Here is a 14,883-nt window from a genome sequence, read left to right as displayed (position 1 = left end):
AAACAATTAAGATAGATCTATCTAACGACAGATAACAATCGATACCAAGAGACCCATTGACTATAATGGGGTCCATTGGGTATCCATTTTTTTTGAGGCTACACCACTTGGGCTTATAGGATTTTTTCATCCATGATTTTAGTCTTATTGCCACATGTGAACATAGCCTATGACTAAAGTAGTTTCCCAACCCCTCACTGCCTGCACATGCACATTTTATTTCTAGAGTGTTCCTTTAAGTTGCGTAAAATTACAATACAACGGCATCTATTAATATGCTGTAAATCCTATATTCATAAGCCTGACATGGGAATTTTCTGTTTAATATCCCTTTAAATGACCTGTAAATCCAATTAAGATTCTATTTATTATATGTTAAGACTTAAAATAGTGAGAATTATGATAAATCCCCGATGCACTGGCAACAGTTGTTAAGCCATACCTCAATAAACCCTTTCAAATGCAATATGAAGGTTAACAGAACACATGGTTCGTTGAACTGACTGAGACAGCAAGAAGTAATAAAGAAACATATTTCTCTTGGGGGAAAGGGCTTTTTTCTGTCATTTACTAGAGAATTGCAGCACAAAAGAAAACTTCAAGCATGATGATGTTAAAAATGAGTTTAAATGTCAGTAAACTGCATTACTCTACTCCAAAGGAAAAAAAAAAGGCTTTCATTGGTCTCGTCCTCTCGAAGACTTGAGGCTAAAATTTCAATTTATCATTATACACTGTGGGCAAGCCATGTTCTAGAATCTCTCTCTATAGTCCGGCTCTGGTGGTTTAGATTTGGGTAGGATTTGCTTCCTTTATGTTCCTGGTTTATGCACCAGTGGTAATAATGTTAGGCCAGGGTGCATGGAGCCCACCAGTAAAATATACTATGGGGGCCTACTGTACACCTAAACACAAATAGTAGCTGACACTACATTTAAATGAGACGTTTTTGTTTCCAAGTAGCAAGTCCCATGACCGTTTGTACTCTGGGGCCCTGTCAGTTGACTGCTGACAGGCTCATACCATGAACTATGGTCCCAGTGGGGTAAGTACTGCAGAAGCAGTCATAGCAACTACCGCAGAGCCTGCAACCTTAGGGGGCATGGTGGGCTCCTGCTGCTTTCTTTTTTTAATAGGCTGTTACCTTCTGCAGTAACCCCAGCAGCTAATGAGTCCCATTTACTTACCGATCATCGCTCCTGTTCATTGCCACCTCTTTTTCCCCCTCTGCCCTCCAGGTGGCCGGGGGCATCTCATATAACTAGAGATGAGAGAACAGTAAAATGTCAATATTCGACTACTCGAATCGAATATCGAACCCTATTATAGTCTATGGGGGGAAAATGCTCGTTTCAGGGGTAGGCAACATTCGATCAAATTATACTTACCAAGTCCACAACTGAGGGTCGGGCTGGATCCTCCAAGCAGTCTTCTCCTTGCAGCGTCCCCGCGGCATCTTCTGGCTCTGAATTCACTCTGCCAGGCATTGGGCCTGGGCAGAGCCGATTGCGCATGTCCGCACTACAAGCCGATGCCTGGCAGAGTGAATGAAGAGCCGGAAGATGCTGCGGGGAAGCTGCACGGAGAAGACTTCTAAAGGTAGGAGAAGAACCAGCATTGATTGGCCGACTGTATAGCATTCGACCAATCAATGCTGGTTCTGCATCGAACTTTTATATTCGAACAGCGAGTGGTACTCGATCGAGTATGAGTATTTCGAATACCGAGTACTACTCGCTCATCTCTACATATAACGTCATGGGGGACACCTCAGAAGGAAGAAAGGGAAGAAAAGGTGACTTTGAGCAAAGGATTGGTAAGTAAGATGAGGGCCAGTGCAAGAGTATTTGTTGGGTGAACCCCAACAAATTGAGAATTATTATACACCAAGCATAATGATCAGAACCCCAGGGAGGTGAGTGAACATGAAAAGCAGTGTTACTCACCTCTCCTGTGATTCGATGTGACGCTCCCTTGTCTTCAGGCCTCTGTAGTGATATCATAGACGTCAAGTGGTCAGGTCAGTGTTGCAATGTCTGTGATGTTATTGAAGAGGGCTGAAAACAAAATGGAGTCCTGCCAGATTGCAGGAGAGGTGAGTACCACTGGTTTTATGTTTGTCACCACTCCTGGACCTCTAATCATTATACTCTGGGAACTAACAATATTTCTTGGGTGGTGTAGCCCAAAAATTTAGAGTTCTGTAAAGATTCAGCTACTGAACATATCCTAAGTGTTTTTTAATTGTAGCTGATTAAGTCTAAAGATTGGGGCGATGATTTTGACCAACCACATTGACTTTTGAACAAATAGGTAATCACATGCCAGTTGATGGAACTTGAGATCGTAGAGGGATCACAACCTCCTAGACCACATGATCTAAACAAGACAATGGCTGCTGTTTTGACTGGCTTAGATATGGTCTCTGAAACTAGGTCATTGATCTACAGTAGTTTCAGTGACTAAGACTAACCTCTCTTACCACATGATCTAAACTAGTGTTAGGATTGGGTCCCGTAGGGTTCTCTCTCAGCGCAAATTGCCACCTGCGGGTCAATCTAACTTTTGCCCTCGGCCTCGGGTTGTGAGGTATCTGGAGTGTAAGTCCAGCTTTCGGCCTACTGAGTATGCTCAGACTTTTTGGAGCCACTCACAAGCTAAGTGCCATTTCTTCCCTATTGAGCATGAGCGGTGAGATCATGGCCACCGCCCCTATTGGGTGAGGACTTCCCTTTAAATAGTGTGAGCCGACACCCGCCCAGCACTCACACTTTGACTGAAGTTTGTTAATTACAGTAGTTCAGGGCTAGGCTCCAGCATTCAGGCAGGTTGTCAGACTAGGCCCCTGTGTGGGGTTTCTTTAGCCTCTATCTGCACTGTAGTTAGAACCTGTAAATCCTGAACTGTCAGCCCTACATTAAGGCTAGGAGCAGTGGGCTCTGTTCCAGCCTGAGTCGTTGTCAGCAGGTGTGGTCTCTGAGATAGCCTCTTTAAACTGTTAAACTTCCTTTGTACTCCTAGCTGCTGCAGGAACATGTTTTGTTGCTGACCAGGGGTGACGGTTAACCCTTGGCAGCCTTACTGTTTCAGCTGTACTGTGCACCTGTCCAGTGAGGTTAACTGGCAGGGTGTTGTTGCAACTTGTTCACATTGTGTACCGCGCCACATGATTTCCAGTGCAGTTTAACTGGTAGCACGCTGTTCAGACTTACAGCCGCCCATCTGGGCCTGTGGACCTTGCTGCAGTATCTTGCAGACTAGAGGTTCTGTCGTTTAAAAAATATTATTTATATATATACATAGAACCGTAACAACTAGCCAATGACAGTCCGAACCTGCTACAGCTGCCATTGGCTGGTTTAGATTGGCTGCTCTCAGTTATTGAATGTAAGTCAATGGCTTAAGCAGAATGTGCACAACCGTGTGCACATAGCCAGGTCGTGATTAAACAGTATGGACTGTATGTGGATGGAACATATCTGCAAAATGGACAGGTCTAGGACTTGTCCTGTCTTTTGCCCTGGACCTGGCCTGTATATGTAGACATAGAAATGAATGGGTCAGTGTGCTGACATGAAAAACCATTTCTAGCAAACTGACAAAGTGTAGTGTCCATGTAGACTAAGACTAAGCGCATACGCTCCCCACTCCCATTGAAATGAATGGGAGCGTGTACGGCACGCAAAGGGTCACGCGGCGTCTACGTGCCAAATCTCGCGGCACGTAACTCCGTGTGAACCCGGCCTAAGAGTTACTGTTGACTTGGTGTTAAACCAAGTGTCCAAAAAAGTTCACTTTCAGGGTAACTTGGGCACTTTGGATTTAGACTGAATTTATTACATAACTACAATATTCAGCATGTCCTGAAAGCCTCTCACCCTGGAAGTTTTGCTCTCACCAAGTCTTGAATCTACAAGTTAGCAGAACACTGGTTAAATGTAAAAGCAGCTGAAGAATAGCATGATAAAATGTAAAAACAAGGTAAACTTTTTAGCCGTTTTCTCATCTCTCCTCAAACAATCCACGTTTTATTTATAGAAGGTTCTCCTGGCGAGCAGAGGAGGACGCGGGTGCTAGAGATTTCTCCAATAATCTTTCATCAGGTGATTTCTTTTCCCATTTGTTTTAATTTACTTTAATAAGAATTGTAAAATGCATGGAGCAACTCCCCCTGATGTCGCCGGACCGGGCCGCGGTGCATTCTTATGCATCACATTGGTTATGAGATCCTTCACTCCTCTGCATTTTATGACTGCTTTAATGAATAAGTCACTTTTCTTATCAGCTTGAGTGCTCCAGTTTCAATACAGGCATAATGCAGGGTATATACAGTACTTATAGTGCGGGAGTCATTCTCTTTTTAACACACTAGATATACAGCAACATCCAATGCAAGCCGTCCTATACAATAATATCACCTAAGGAAATTAAGACACATATATAATAAAGCTGGTCCTGCCCCCCTAAAATTTTTTGAAAGAGGAAATCTTCAGTCAATGCTGCAAGTTAAAGGGATTATATTGACCTAAATTCATCCAGGGAATTCTTCATGATGGACCCAGGGTTGGAACCAATCATGTGGATTGGTATAATTACAATTACACCAAATATATATATATATATATATATATATATATATATATATAAATATATATGTGTCTTGTTTTTTACTACTTTTGCACAATAATAATGGAACATTGGTTTTTTTTTGTCACTATATTCTGAAGACCAGAACATTTTTTTAATCTTTCTGTTGATGGAGCTGTATGCTGGATTACTTTTGTGCTATTGATTTTATTGCATTATTATTATGGGTTTGGGGGTACTAGTGGGGTATAATATTGTATGGAGGCACTAAGGTTATACTGCGTGGGCAGACTGAGGAAAATTATATTGTGTGGAGGCCACTAATGAGGCATTATACTGTGTGGGGGACATTATAATGTTTGGGGTCACCAATGGTGCAATATATCATGAGGAGGTCATTATGCTGTGTGGGCACACTAAAAGGCCATTTTACTGTGGGGGATACTATGTGGAAGTTACCAATGAGGCGTTATATTGTGTAGGGGAGCATTATATTGTGTGGGGGCATTATAATATTTTAGGTCACCAATAGTGCAATACACCATGAGGATGGCATTATGCTGTGTGAGGACACTAATGCCTGGTTCACATCTGTGCTTGGTAATCCATTTGGGGAGTCCGCATCAGGACCCCTGAATGGAATACCTGAACGCATTGACAAGCAGTGAGCATTATACTATGTGAAGGTCACCAAAGAGGCGTCATACAGTGTAGGGGAGCATTATACTATGTGAAGGTCACCAAAGAGGCGTTATACAGTGTAGGGGAGCATTATACTATGTGAAGGTCACCAAAGAGACGTTATACTGTGTGGGGGAGCATAATACTATGTGAAGGTCACCAAAGAGGCGTTATACAGTGTAGGGGAGCATTATACTATGTGAAGGTCACCAAAGAGGCGTTATACTGTGTAGGGGAGCATTATACTATGTGAAGGTCACCAAAGAGGCGTTATACAGTGTAGGGGAGCATTATACTATGTGAAGGTCACCAAAGAGACGTTATACTGTGTAGGGGAGCATTATACTATGTGAAGGTCACCAAAGAGGTGCTATACAGTGTAGGGGAGCATTATACTATGTGAAGGTCACCAAAGAGACGTTATATTGTGTAGGGGAGCATTATACTATGTGAAGGTCACCAAAGAGGCGTTATACTGTGTAGGGGAGCATTATATTGTGTGGGGGCACCAAAGAGGCGTTATACTGTGTAGGGGAGCATTATACTATGTGAAGGTCACCAAAGAGGTGCTATACAGTGTAGGGGAGCATTATACTATGTGAAGGTCACCAAAGAGACGTTATATTGTGTAGGGGAGCATTATACTATGTGAAGGTCACCAAAGAGGCGTTAGGCCGGGTTCACACGGAGTTACGTGCCGCGAGATTTGGCACGTAGACGCCGCGTGACCCTTTGCGTGCCGTACACGCTCCCATTCATTTCAATGGGAGCGGGGAGCGTATGCGCCGCGCTAGTTTGCGGCCGTGCATTTATTCACGGCCGCAAACTAGCGCGGCGCATACGCTCTCCGCTCCCATTGAAATGAATGGGAGCGTGTACGGCACGCAAAGGGTCACGCGGCGTCTACGTGCCAAATCTCGCGGCACGTAACTCCGTGAACCCGGCCTTATACTGTGTAGGGGAGCATTATATTGTGTGGGGGCACCAATGGGAAATACACCCTGCCGAGGTCATTAAGGGAGTATTAGGCTGCATTCACACGGAGTAAACGCTGGCGTTTTTTGTGTGTTTTTTGCACATAGCGCCGCGTTTACGCCGCGTAGCGTCGCGTTAACGCCGCGTATACGCCGCGTTAACGCCGCGCTATTTAGCGGTGGCGTTGCCCGGCGTTAACGCGGCGTATACGCGGCGTTAACGCGGCGCTACGCGGCGTAAACGCGGCGCTATGTGCAAAAAACACACAAAAAACGCCAGCGTTTACTCCGTGTGAATGCAGCCTTATACTGAGTGGGGGCTTTATACTGTAGGGAGACATAATTATGTGAATGAATGTGCAATTGATGTGCTTTAGTATCAGTATATAAGGCTTTACTAGGCATACGCAGTAGTGCAATATGCATGGCAGAAACGTCATTCTACCCTGTATTATTGAATGAGTATCCTATAGTAAGTGGGTGAGTTCCATTCTTGATATTGTTTTTATATACAACACCCGCGCTGTTGATTGATCAATTTATATTATACTCAGTATTTTTTATATTCTGATATCAACTTTTACATGTAATTATTAATGTATATCCTATATCTTATATATCATATTCTGGGGAATCCCCCTGCCAGGAATCCCCCTTTAGATAACAGACTACATGGCCTATAATCTTGTCTACCTCCATTATGACTTATTTTGAATTCCGTTCCTTCTTCCATAGAATAACTTTATTAAAACTAACATTTATGAGAACATATATATTATGAATGTCAAAGTCCTGTAAAGATATTCGCACTTAGCTTCAGTTATAATCCTCTCGGTAAATGCTAACCTTTTCCCATAAAACAAGTATGCTGGAATAATTGTCGCCGCACTTCTAGGGCAGATTCACATTACACCAGACACTGTAATTTTTTACAGCACCATTTTATTTAAACACAGAAATGTAGTTGCGTTTTATACCTCGGCTGCTAGACACTAGACACCGGCTTGCAAAGTAATGTGTCTGACCTTCAGAGAGCGGAGGGAGCATCACTAGGCTGCACTTGTCACATGAGCTCGGTGACTCGCCTGGATTATTTATTTTATTGCCATCATATTCTGAAGATAGATATATAAAACATTGCCCATGTAGGGCTCACAATCTAAATCCCCTATCAGTATATTTTTGGCATGTGGGAGGAAACCCAAACAAGAATGGAGAGAACATACAAACTCTAACATACTACTGCGTCACGAATACCTACTGGTTATGATTCTAGTATTTAGGTCTAGTCAGTGGAGTAACTAGCTGGCCCCCCCCCCCCAGCAAACTTTTGACTTGAGGGCCCCCCATAGCATAGAGCCCCATTTCCTGGGCCCCACACATTATATCACGCCATTTACACACTATAATGTCTCCATACAGTACAATGTCCCACCGTGACCCCTGCACACAGTCTTGATGTCCCATAGCAGCTCCTCCACAAAGTATAATATCCCACTGTGACCCCTCCTAACAGTATAATGTCCCACCATGGCCCCAGCACACACTCTATTATGCCCCATAGTGTTCCCTGCACACAGTATTATTCTCCATAGTGTTCCCTGCACACAGTATTATTCTCCATAGTGGCCCCTACACACAGTATTATGCCTCATAGTGGCCCCGGCACACAGCATTATACCCCTTAGTGGCCACTGCACACAGTATTATGCCCCATAATGGCGCCTGCACACAGTATTATGCTCCATAGTGGCCCCTGCACACAGTATTATGCTCCATAGTGGCCCCTGCACACAGTATTATACCTCATAGTGGTCCCTGCACACAGTATTATTCCCCAAACTGTATCCTGCACACAGTATTATGCCCCATAGTGTTCCCTGCACACTGTATTATACCTCATAGTGGCCCCTGCCCACAGTATTACGCCCCATAGTGTTCCCTGCACACTGTATTATACCTCATAGTGATCCCTGCACACTGTATTATACCTGATAGTGTTCCCTGCACACAATATTATCCCCCATAATGGCCCCTACACACAGTATTATCCCCCATAGTGGCACCTGCTCACAGCATTATTACCCCATAGTGGCCCCTGCACACAGTATTATTACACCATAGTGGCCCCTGCACACAGTATTATCCCCCTTAGTGCCCACTGCACACAGTTTTATGCCCCATAATGGCCCCTGCACACAATATTATGCCCCTTTGTGGCACCTGCTCACAGCATTATTACCCCATAGTGGCCCCTGCACACAGTATTATTACACCATAGTGGCCCCTGCACACAGTATTATCCCCCTTAGTGCCCACTGCACACAGTTTTATGCCCCATAATGGCCCCTGCACACAATATTATGCCCCTTTGTGGCCCCTGCACACAGTATTATGCCCCTTTGTGGCCCCTCCACACTGTATTATGCCCCATAGTGGTCCCTGCACACTGTATTATACCTCATAGTGTTCCCTGCACACAGTATTATTCCCCATACTGTTCCCTGCACACAGTATTATGCCTCATAGTGTTCCCTATACACTATATTATGTCCAATTGTGGTCCCTGCACACAGTATTGTATCTCATAGTGATCATTTAGGCATTAGTTAGACTGTGTATAGCATTTTTATTAGGGTTTGTGTATGGGATTATTAATTCTTCCCATTATGTTGGTATTATTTAGCACGTATAATGGTCCAGAATGTATTTTTTAGTATTGTGTGACATGACTACTGAGGTGCTATGCAGCATATTTGTGCAGTATATGTTGGTTACAATATTATATACTGTAGCATTACAAGCGGACAACATTACAGAATTTTCCACTATATTTTCTGTGCCAGTTCCTTGCAGATTTGAAGATCCCTGCTTGTAGACATCCTTAGAAACCTTCATATACTGTATGAGGAAATATATATGCAGGTTAGTGGTCTGTGTGACCCGAACAATTTGGAATGTCGGTCGAATATTAACATTGTTGTCTTTTAGGACAGACATTCTAGGTTTACATCTGACCAAGGACAAGATCTACATGGAGTTTTCTGGTGGTATCTTCTCTCTATATCTGTTTCCGTTTCCTCTGACGCCAAAAAAGTATTCTGATAAATTAACAATATTACTATGGAATTGCCACCAATAGCCGTGAGAAAATCTCGGTACGGCGCTGCTGAATATGTTGACGCTACAGTATATAAAGCAACAAGAGATAATTTACATTGTATGAGCCATAGCCGCTTTTATAATACCAAAGAAATAAGATATATAAGAAATGCTATAAATATGTTACATTTACTTGAAATGTTTAACTGCAAAAACTCTGAAATCTTCCCACTTGTATTGATATTGAGGTATTTAAGCCCTTGTCCATATAGAGTTATATATTGTACATTGGATCAGTGTGTATATATGCTGACCCCTACTGGTAATACTTACTATATGAAGTACTGTATATAAGATACCAGCATATAGAGTATGTGAGGGCACCTAAATATAAAATAAAATCTAAATATGCTAAAATCTGATTAGTGACTGTGTGGGATGTGTATGAGGGGGGATAGATAGATAGATAGATAGATAGATAGATAGATAGATAGATAGATAGATAGATAGAATGTCGCTCTGGATTATTTCTTATTGCTGTATTTGACATTGTGTTACTTGATGTGTTTTTCTATTCTGTTATTCTTCCTATTATACAGTTCTTTATAAGCCTTCACAAGACCTTGGTGAGTTGATAAAGTTCTATTGTATTGCTACCTTATATGAAACATACGTGCAGTCACATAATGTATACATGAGAATGTATTGTACTATTTGCCATTCGTGGAAATAACTTGTTTATAATTTAGTATCCGTCATATTATTCCTATGAATTTCTGATGATGATAATAGGTCCAAGGTTGGGTTTGTCACGTAGCAATGATGAGTAAAATGTGCCAGAATCTTGTGGGAAAATGGAGCCAGAAGTGTATATGTTGTGTATCTCGATGCCTTTGAGCACAGCTCACTAAGCCCTTGGAGGGTTGGAACATGAGCTAAGTCAGTGACTGATCACTCATTAAATAGATGGGACGTTTCCTGCTACATAGAATCCACCATCTTATTACAGATTTCTTTCCATTGACATCTAATAGTATATTGTCCCTGTTGCATTATCTGTGGTTCTCCAAGTACTACTTGTACAAACCCATTTGAAAATGAGCCTATGTGTAGTGTAATGTTATTGATAACTTTCTGATGGATTTATTGTGAAGTTATGTGCTCCCTTCTTGAGCACTGACCTCCTTTCTCTTCCTTTGATGCAAATATTGGGATAGATTGAATAATACTATCTTATAGGGGTTTTCCCACAAAGTGAAGACTGCAAGACCTTTTCCCAGCTAAATATGCAAACTGAGCACAGCCATGCTGAATATGGAAGGGATTGCAGATGGTCGGTATTCCCATTCACTTCTATGGGAGTGCAGGAGATAGCCAAAGTACATCATTTGGCTATCTCTGCTGCTTCCATTAAAGTGCATGGGAAAAGCTGTACTCCACCAGTCCTGTCTACATTCAGCCTGGATGTGCTCAGGTTGAATTTGGAGTTGGAGAAAGGTTTCTGCAGACTTCACTATGGGACAAACCCTTTAAAGAGGACCTTTCACCATATCTGGGCACAGGCAGTGTTATATACTGCCAGAAAGCTGACAGTGCGCTGAATTCAGCGCACTGTCGGCTTTCCCGATCCGTGCCCGGTGTAAAGCGCTATCGGTCCCGGTACCGTAGCGCTTTACAGTCAGAAGGGCGTTTCTGACCATTAGCCAGAGACGTCCTTCTGCCTCGCGGCGCCAATCGCGCTGTGCTGTGGAGCCGGGAGGAACGCCCCCTCCCTCTCCTGATAGTGCTAGTCTACGGACAAGCTGTGTGAGCAGAGGGAGGGGGCGTTCCTCCCGGCTCCACAGCACAGCGCGATTGGCGCCGCGAGGCAGAAGGACGTCTCTGGCTAATGGTCAGAAACGCCCTTCTGACCATAGAAGAGCTACGGTACCGAGCCGTAAGCTCTTCACACCGGGCACAGATCGGGAAAGCCGACAGTGCACTGAATTCAGCGCACTGTCAGCTTTCTGGCAGTATATAACACTGCCTGTGCCCGGATATGGTGAAAGGTCCTCTTTAAAGTTAGACAAGACAGTCTTAAACCGTGCCAGATTTCTGCAAGTGGCCAATGCTGTTTGATGAACTTCTTGCATTATGATACTGTCTAGTCTAACTTTTTACTTCATATTAGTTGGCTTACTTTATGCCAGAAAAATGCATTTTTACTAGAGATGAGTGAACAGTGAAATATTCGATATTCGATATTCGTTTTGAATAGCCCCTCAATGTTCGACTATTCGAACGAATATTGAACCCCATTATAGTCTATGGGGAAAACAGCTTTGTTTAAGGGGAAACCACTATTTGACTCAGGAGGGTCACCAAGTCCACTCTACCAATAAACAAGTTTTTGTTGGTTTGACACTATTCCGTGTGAAGTTTCTTCTTTACCTACTGAGACGGGGTGGGACCCTAACTTCACCAATTGGGACGACGTCTGTATCCCTACATACATTGGAATTACCCATTGCAGCACTGAGTTCCTGAAGCCATGAAACAACTAACCTTCTCTTACAATCGAGAAGAGACAGCCGATATCCTGGCTGGGGTAACCTTCAACAAGGACTTTCTGGAAACAGCCCCTGTCGAGATTAAGACAAGGGACTTGGAACGTGATTCCAAGAAACTTATTGGTATGCAATTACACTGTGTAACTCTTGCTGAATATGTAAAGAACCTGAGGATCCCTAGGGGCCTCAGGATGAACGTTGTACCAACCTTATTCAAAGATAATAAGGAATACTGTAACCAGTTTGAACAAATGCTAAACAAATGCTCTTTTAATTTAATGACGTTAACCATAACTTATCTCCAGAAGAATATTATTATCTTACAGAAACAGGTGGAAGGGGCGGAGCTCCAACTACGAACCTCCTGTCGCAATGGAGAATTTTCTAGCCTGAAAGAAAAATTGGACACCAATTTGTCACAGTTTAGAAAAGATGTTCAGGCTCAGAAAAGAAAAAAATGTATCTGGGACCAGGAGGACTATCGTGTTAATAGAGTGTATAAGTGGAAGGAGGGTTATCCTGGTATCCATTCTAACTTTCGCCAGAGATTTACATCCCCAGATACATCTGAGTCTAGCATCACTAGCGAGAGATCCTATAGGACCCGCTCTACCAGCCAATTCCCTAGAGGGACCACAAAACGACGGGGAAGGCAGAACCCTACTCCTTCAACCTCTACAATATCTACAAGATCTCAGGCTCACTAGGTCCACCTCTGGCTGACCTCACCGGGCCCGCCCCAATCTATTTCTAGCTAGACTTGTTGTTGATACCCTTGTTCTTTTCATGCATGGCTCATATCTTTGTATATACTGTATATATACAGTATATAATGTCAATGTTTCCAAGAAGAACGACAAACAATAGAAGTATTTATTAAAACAAACATAAGCAACATGGTGACTCAGTGGTTAGCACTGCGGCATTGCAGTGCTGGAGTCCTGGGTTTGAATCCCGCCAGGAAGAACATCGACAAGGAGTTTGTATGTTCTGTCCATGTTTTTGTGGATTTCCTCCCATACTCCAAAGACATACTGATAGGGAAAAATGTACATTGCACATAAAAAGGAAACAAAAAACTGTATGTGTGTAGAATATGCTTGTTTGACATCTTACCACCCACATGTCTGGCAAAGGGCAGGGTAATATCCTTTATTACTGTCAGTAACCTTCACTAAAGATTCTCAATGACTTTCCTTCAATTGTTAAGAACTTTCTTTGTTGGCAGTTTTTGATTATTTTGAATCCTTAGAATAGGAGACTTTTTTTTGGAATATTTATGGAAATAAGATGTAAAGTGCAACATAACAGCAATATATTGTCGCCGTCCTGCAGCTACATTTTTGCTTTATGATATGAAGCACAATAAACATCTGCCAGTTGTTTAGGAAGGAGCTCGCACTATTCTTCTTACTCATTTCCCTTCCAGAGGGGGATTAATAATAGCAGAGAAAACTTAAAAGGGTTTGTTAAATTTGTGCTGGGAAAATGTTTCGACTGGTAATAAATTTTACTTGAATCTCATGGAACTGCTTTTATGGGTTTTTTACTCTGATGACCTTGTACACGCTCATGTAACTAACATCATTAATGCTCCTATCATCACGTGAAGAACAGAGATTCACTTTAACCCCTTGCTGACATCTGACCATATGAATATGACGGATGACAGCACTTTAAATATGGTGCCCGGTCAGGAATAGTACGGAGCAGGAACACAGCGGCAATGTCCATGAACAACATCTGATCATATCCATTAAGTCTTTGGATGCTGCGGTCAAACATGATTGAGGCATCTATTTCTAAGTGGCGCATGTTGTAAGCAGCCTGCAGTAGAACTGAATGGATTTTACAATATACTGCAATGCATTAACATTGCAGTATGTTGTACTAGTGATCAGACCCTATATGGTTCAATACTTCAATACCTCTAGAGGGTCTAAAAATAAATGTCATGTCCTGTCCCATTGTAATTCCCAAATGTCGGGACCGAGACTTCCAGAAGATTAACACGCTCTAAGACATGGGTCCCAATATAGTATTGGGTTCAAGACACCTTGAGGGACAAAAAAAAAGGCATGTTCTGTTTTGTTGGACTCCACTCTTGTTTCATGTGTTTGCATGATTTGTTTGTTCATACCTTCATATATGTTCTCACTGTTGGGGTTTTCACTACTTCATGTGTCTTTCTGACTGGTTAGACCTAGAACAAGGATTGCAGATCATCAGCCTAGCCCTGGAATTATCCTTCATGAGAGGTTGAGTTAGATTCCTGCTGAATATGGTAGACTGTGCTGGGTCCCGCAGTTCTTCAATACATTTAACCTCTTCCCACCGTGGGCATTTTTCAATTTTCGTTTTTCGTTTTTACCTCCCCGCCTTCCAAACCCCATAACATTTTTATTTTTCCACTCTCTGAGCCATATCAGGTCTTAATGTTTGTGGGACAAGTTTTTCTTCATGATGCCACCATTAATTACTCTGTACAATATATTGGGAATCCGGAAAAAACTCAGAATGGGGGGGATTTGAAGAAAAACTGCATTTGTGCGATTTTCTTACGGGATTCGTTTTTATGGAGTTCACTGTGCAGCCAAAATAACATGTCACGTGTATTCCATGTTTTGGTAGAATCCCGGGGATACCTAATTTATATTTACATTTTAACCCTTTAACAAACATTAAAAACTGCCAAAATTTGTTTTTCTAAAAGTCGCCATCTGACACCCGTAATTTTTTGATACTTCCGTGTACAGGGATGCATAGGGTGTCTTTTTTTGCGGGGTCAGGTATACATTTTGTTAGACCATTTTGGGGAATTGCTTTTGCTTTGATCACTTTTTATTCAAATTTTTATCAGAGGCAAAACAGTGAAAAAAAAGCAGTTTGGCATTTTTGACTTTTTCCTGCTGTGGCGTTTACTGTATAGGAAAGATATTTTATAGATTTGTAGAGCGGGCAGTTTCGTACACAGGGGAAAGGGGGGTAAT

The sequence above is a fragment of the Leptodactylus fuscus genome, chromosome 2 (genome assembly GCF_031893055.1).
Source record: "Leptodactylus fuscus isolate aLepFus1 chromosome 2, aLepFus1.hap2, whole genome shotgun sequence".
Taxonomy (NCBI): Eukaryota; Metazoa; Chordata; class Amphibia; order Anura; family Leptodactylidae; genus Leptodactylus; species Leptodactylus fuscus.
The sequence above is the reverse complement of the archived record's forward strand: the minus strand, read 5'-3'. Positions refer to the sequence as shown.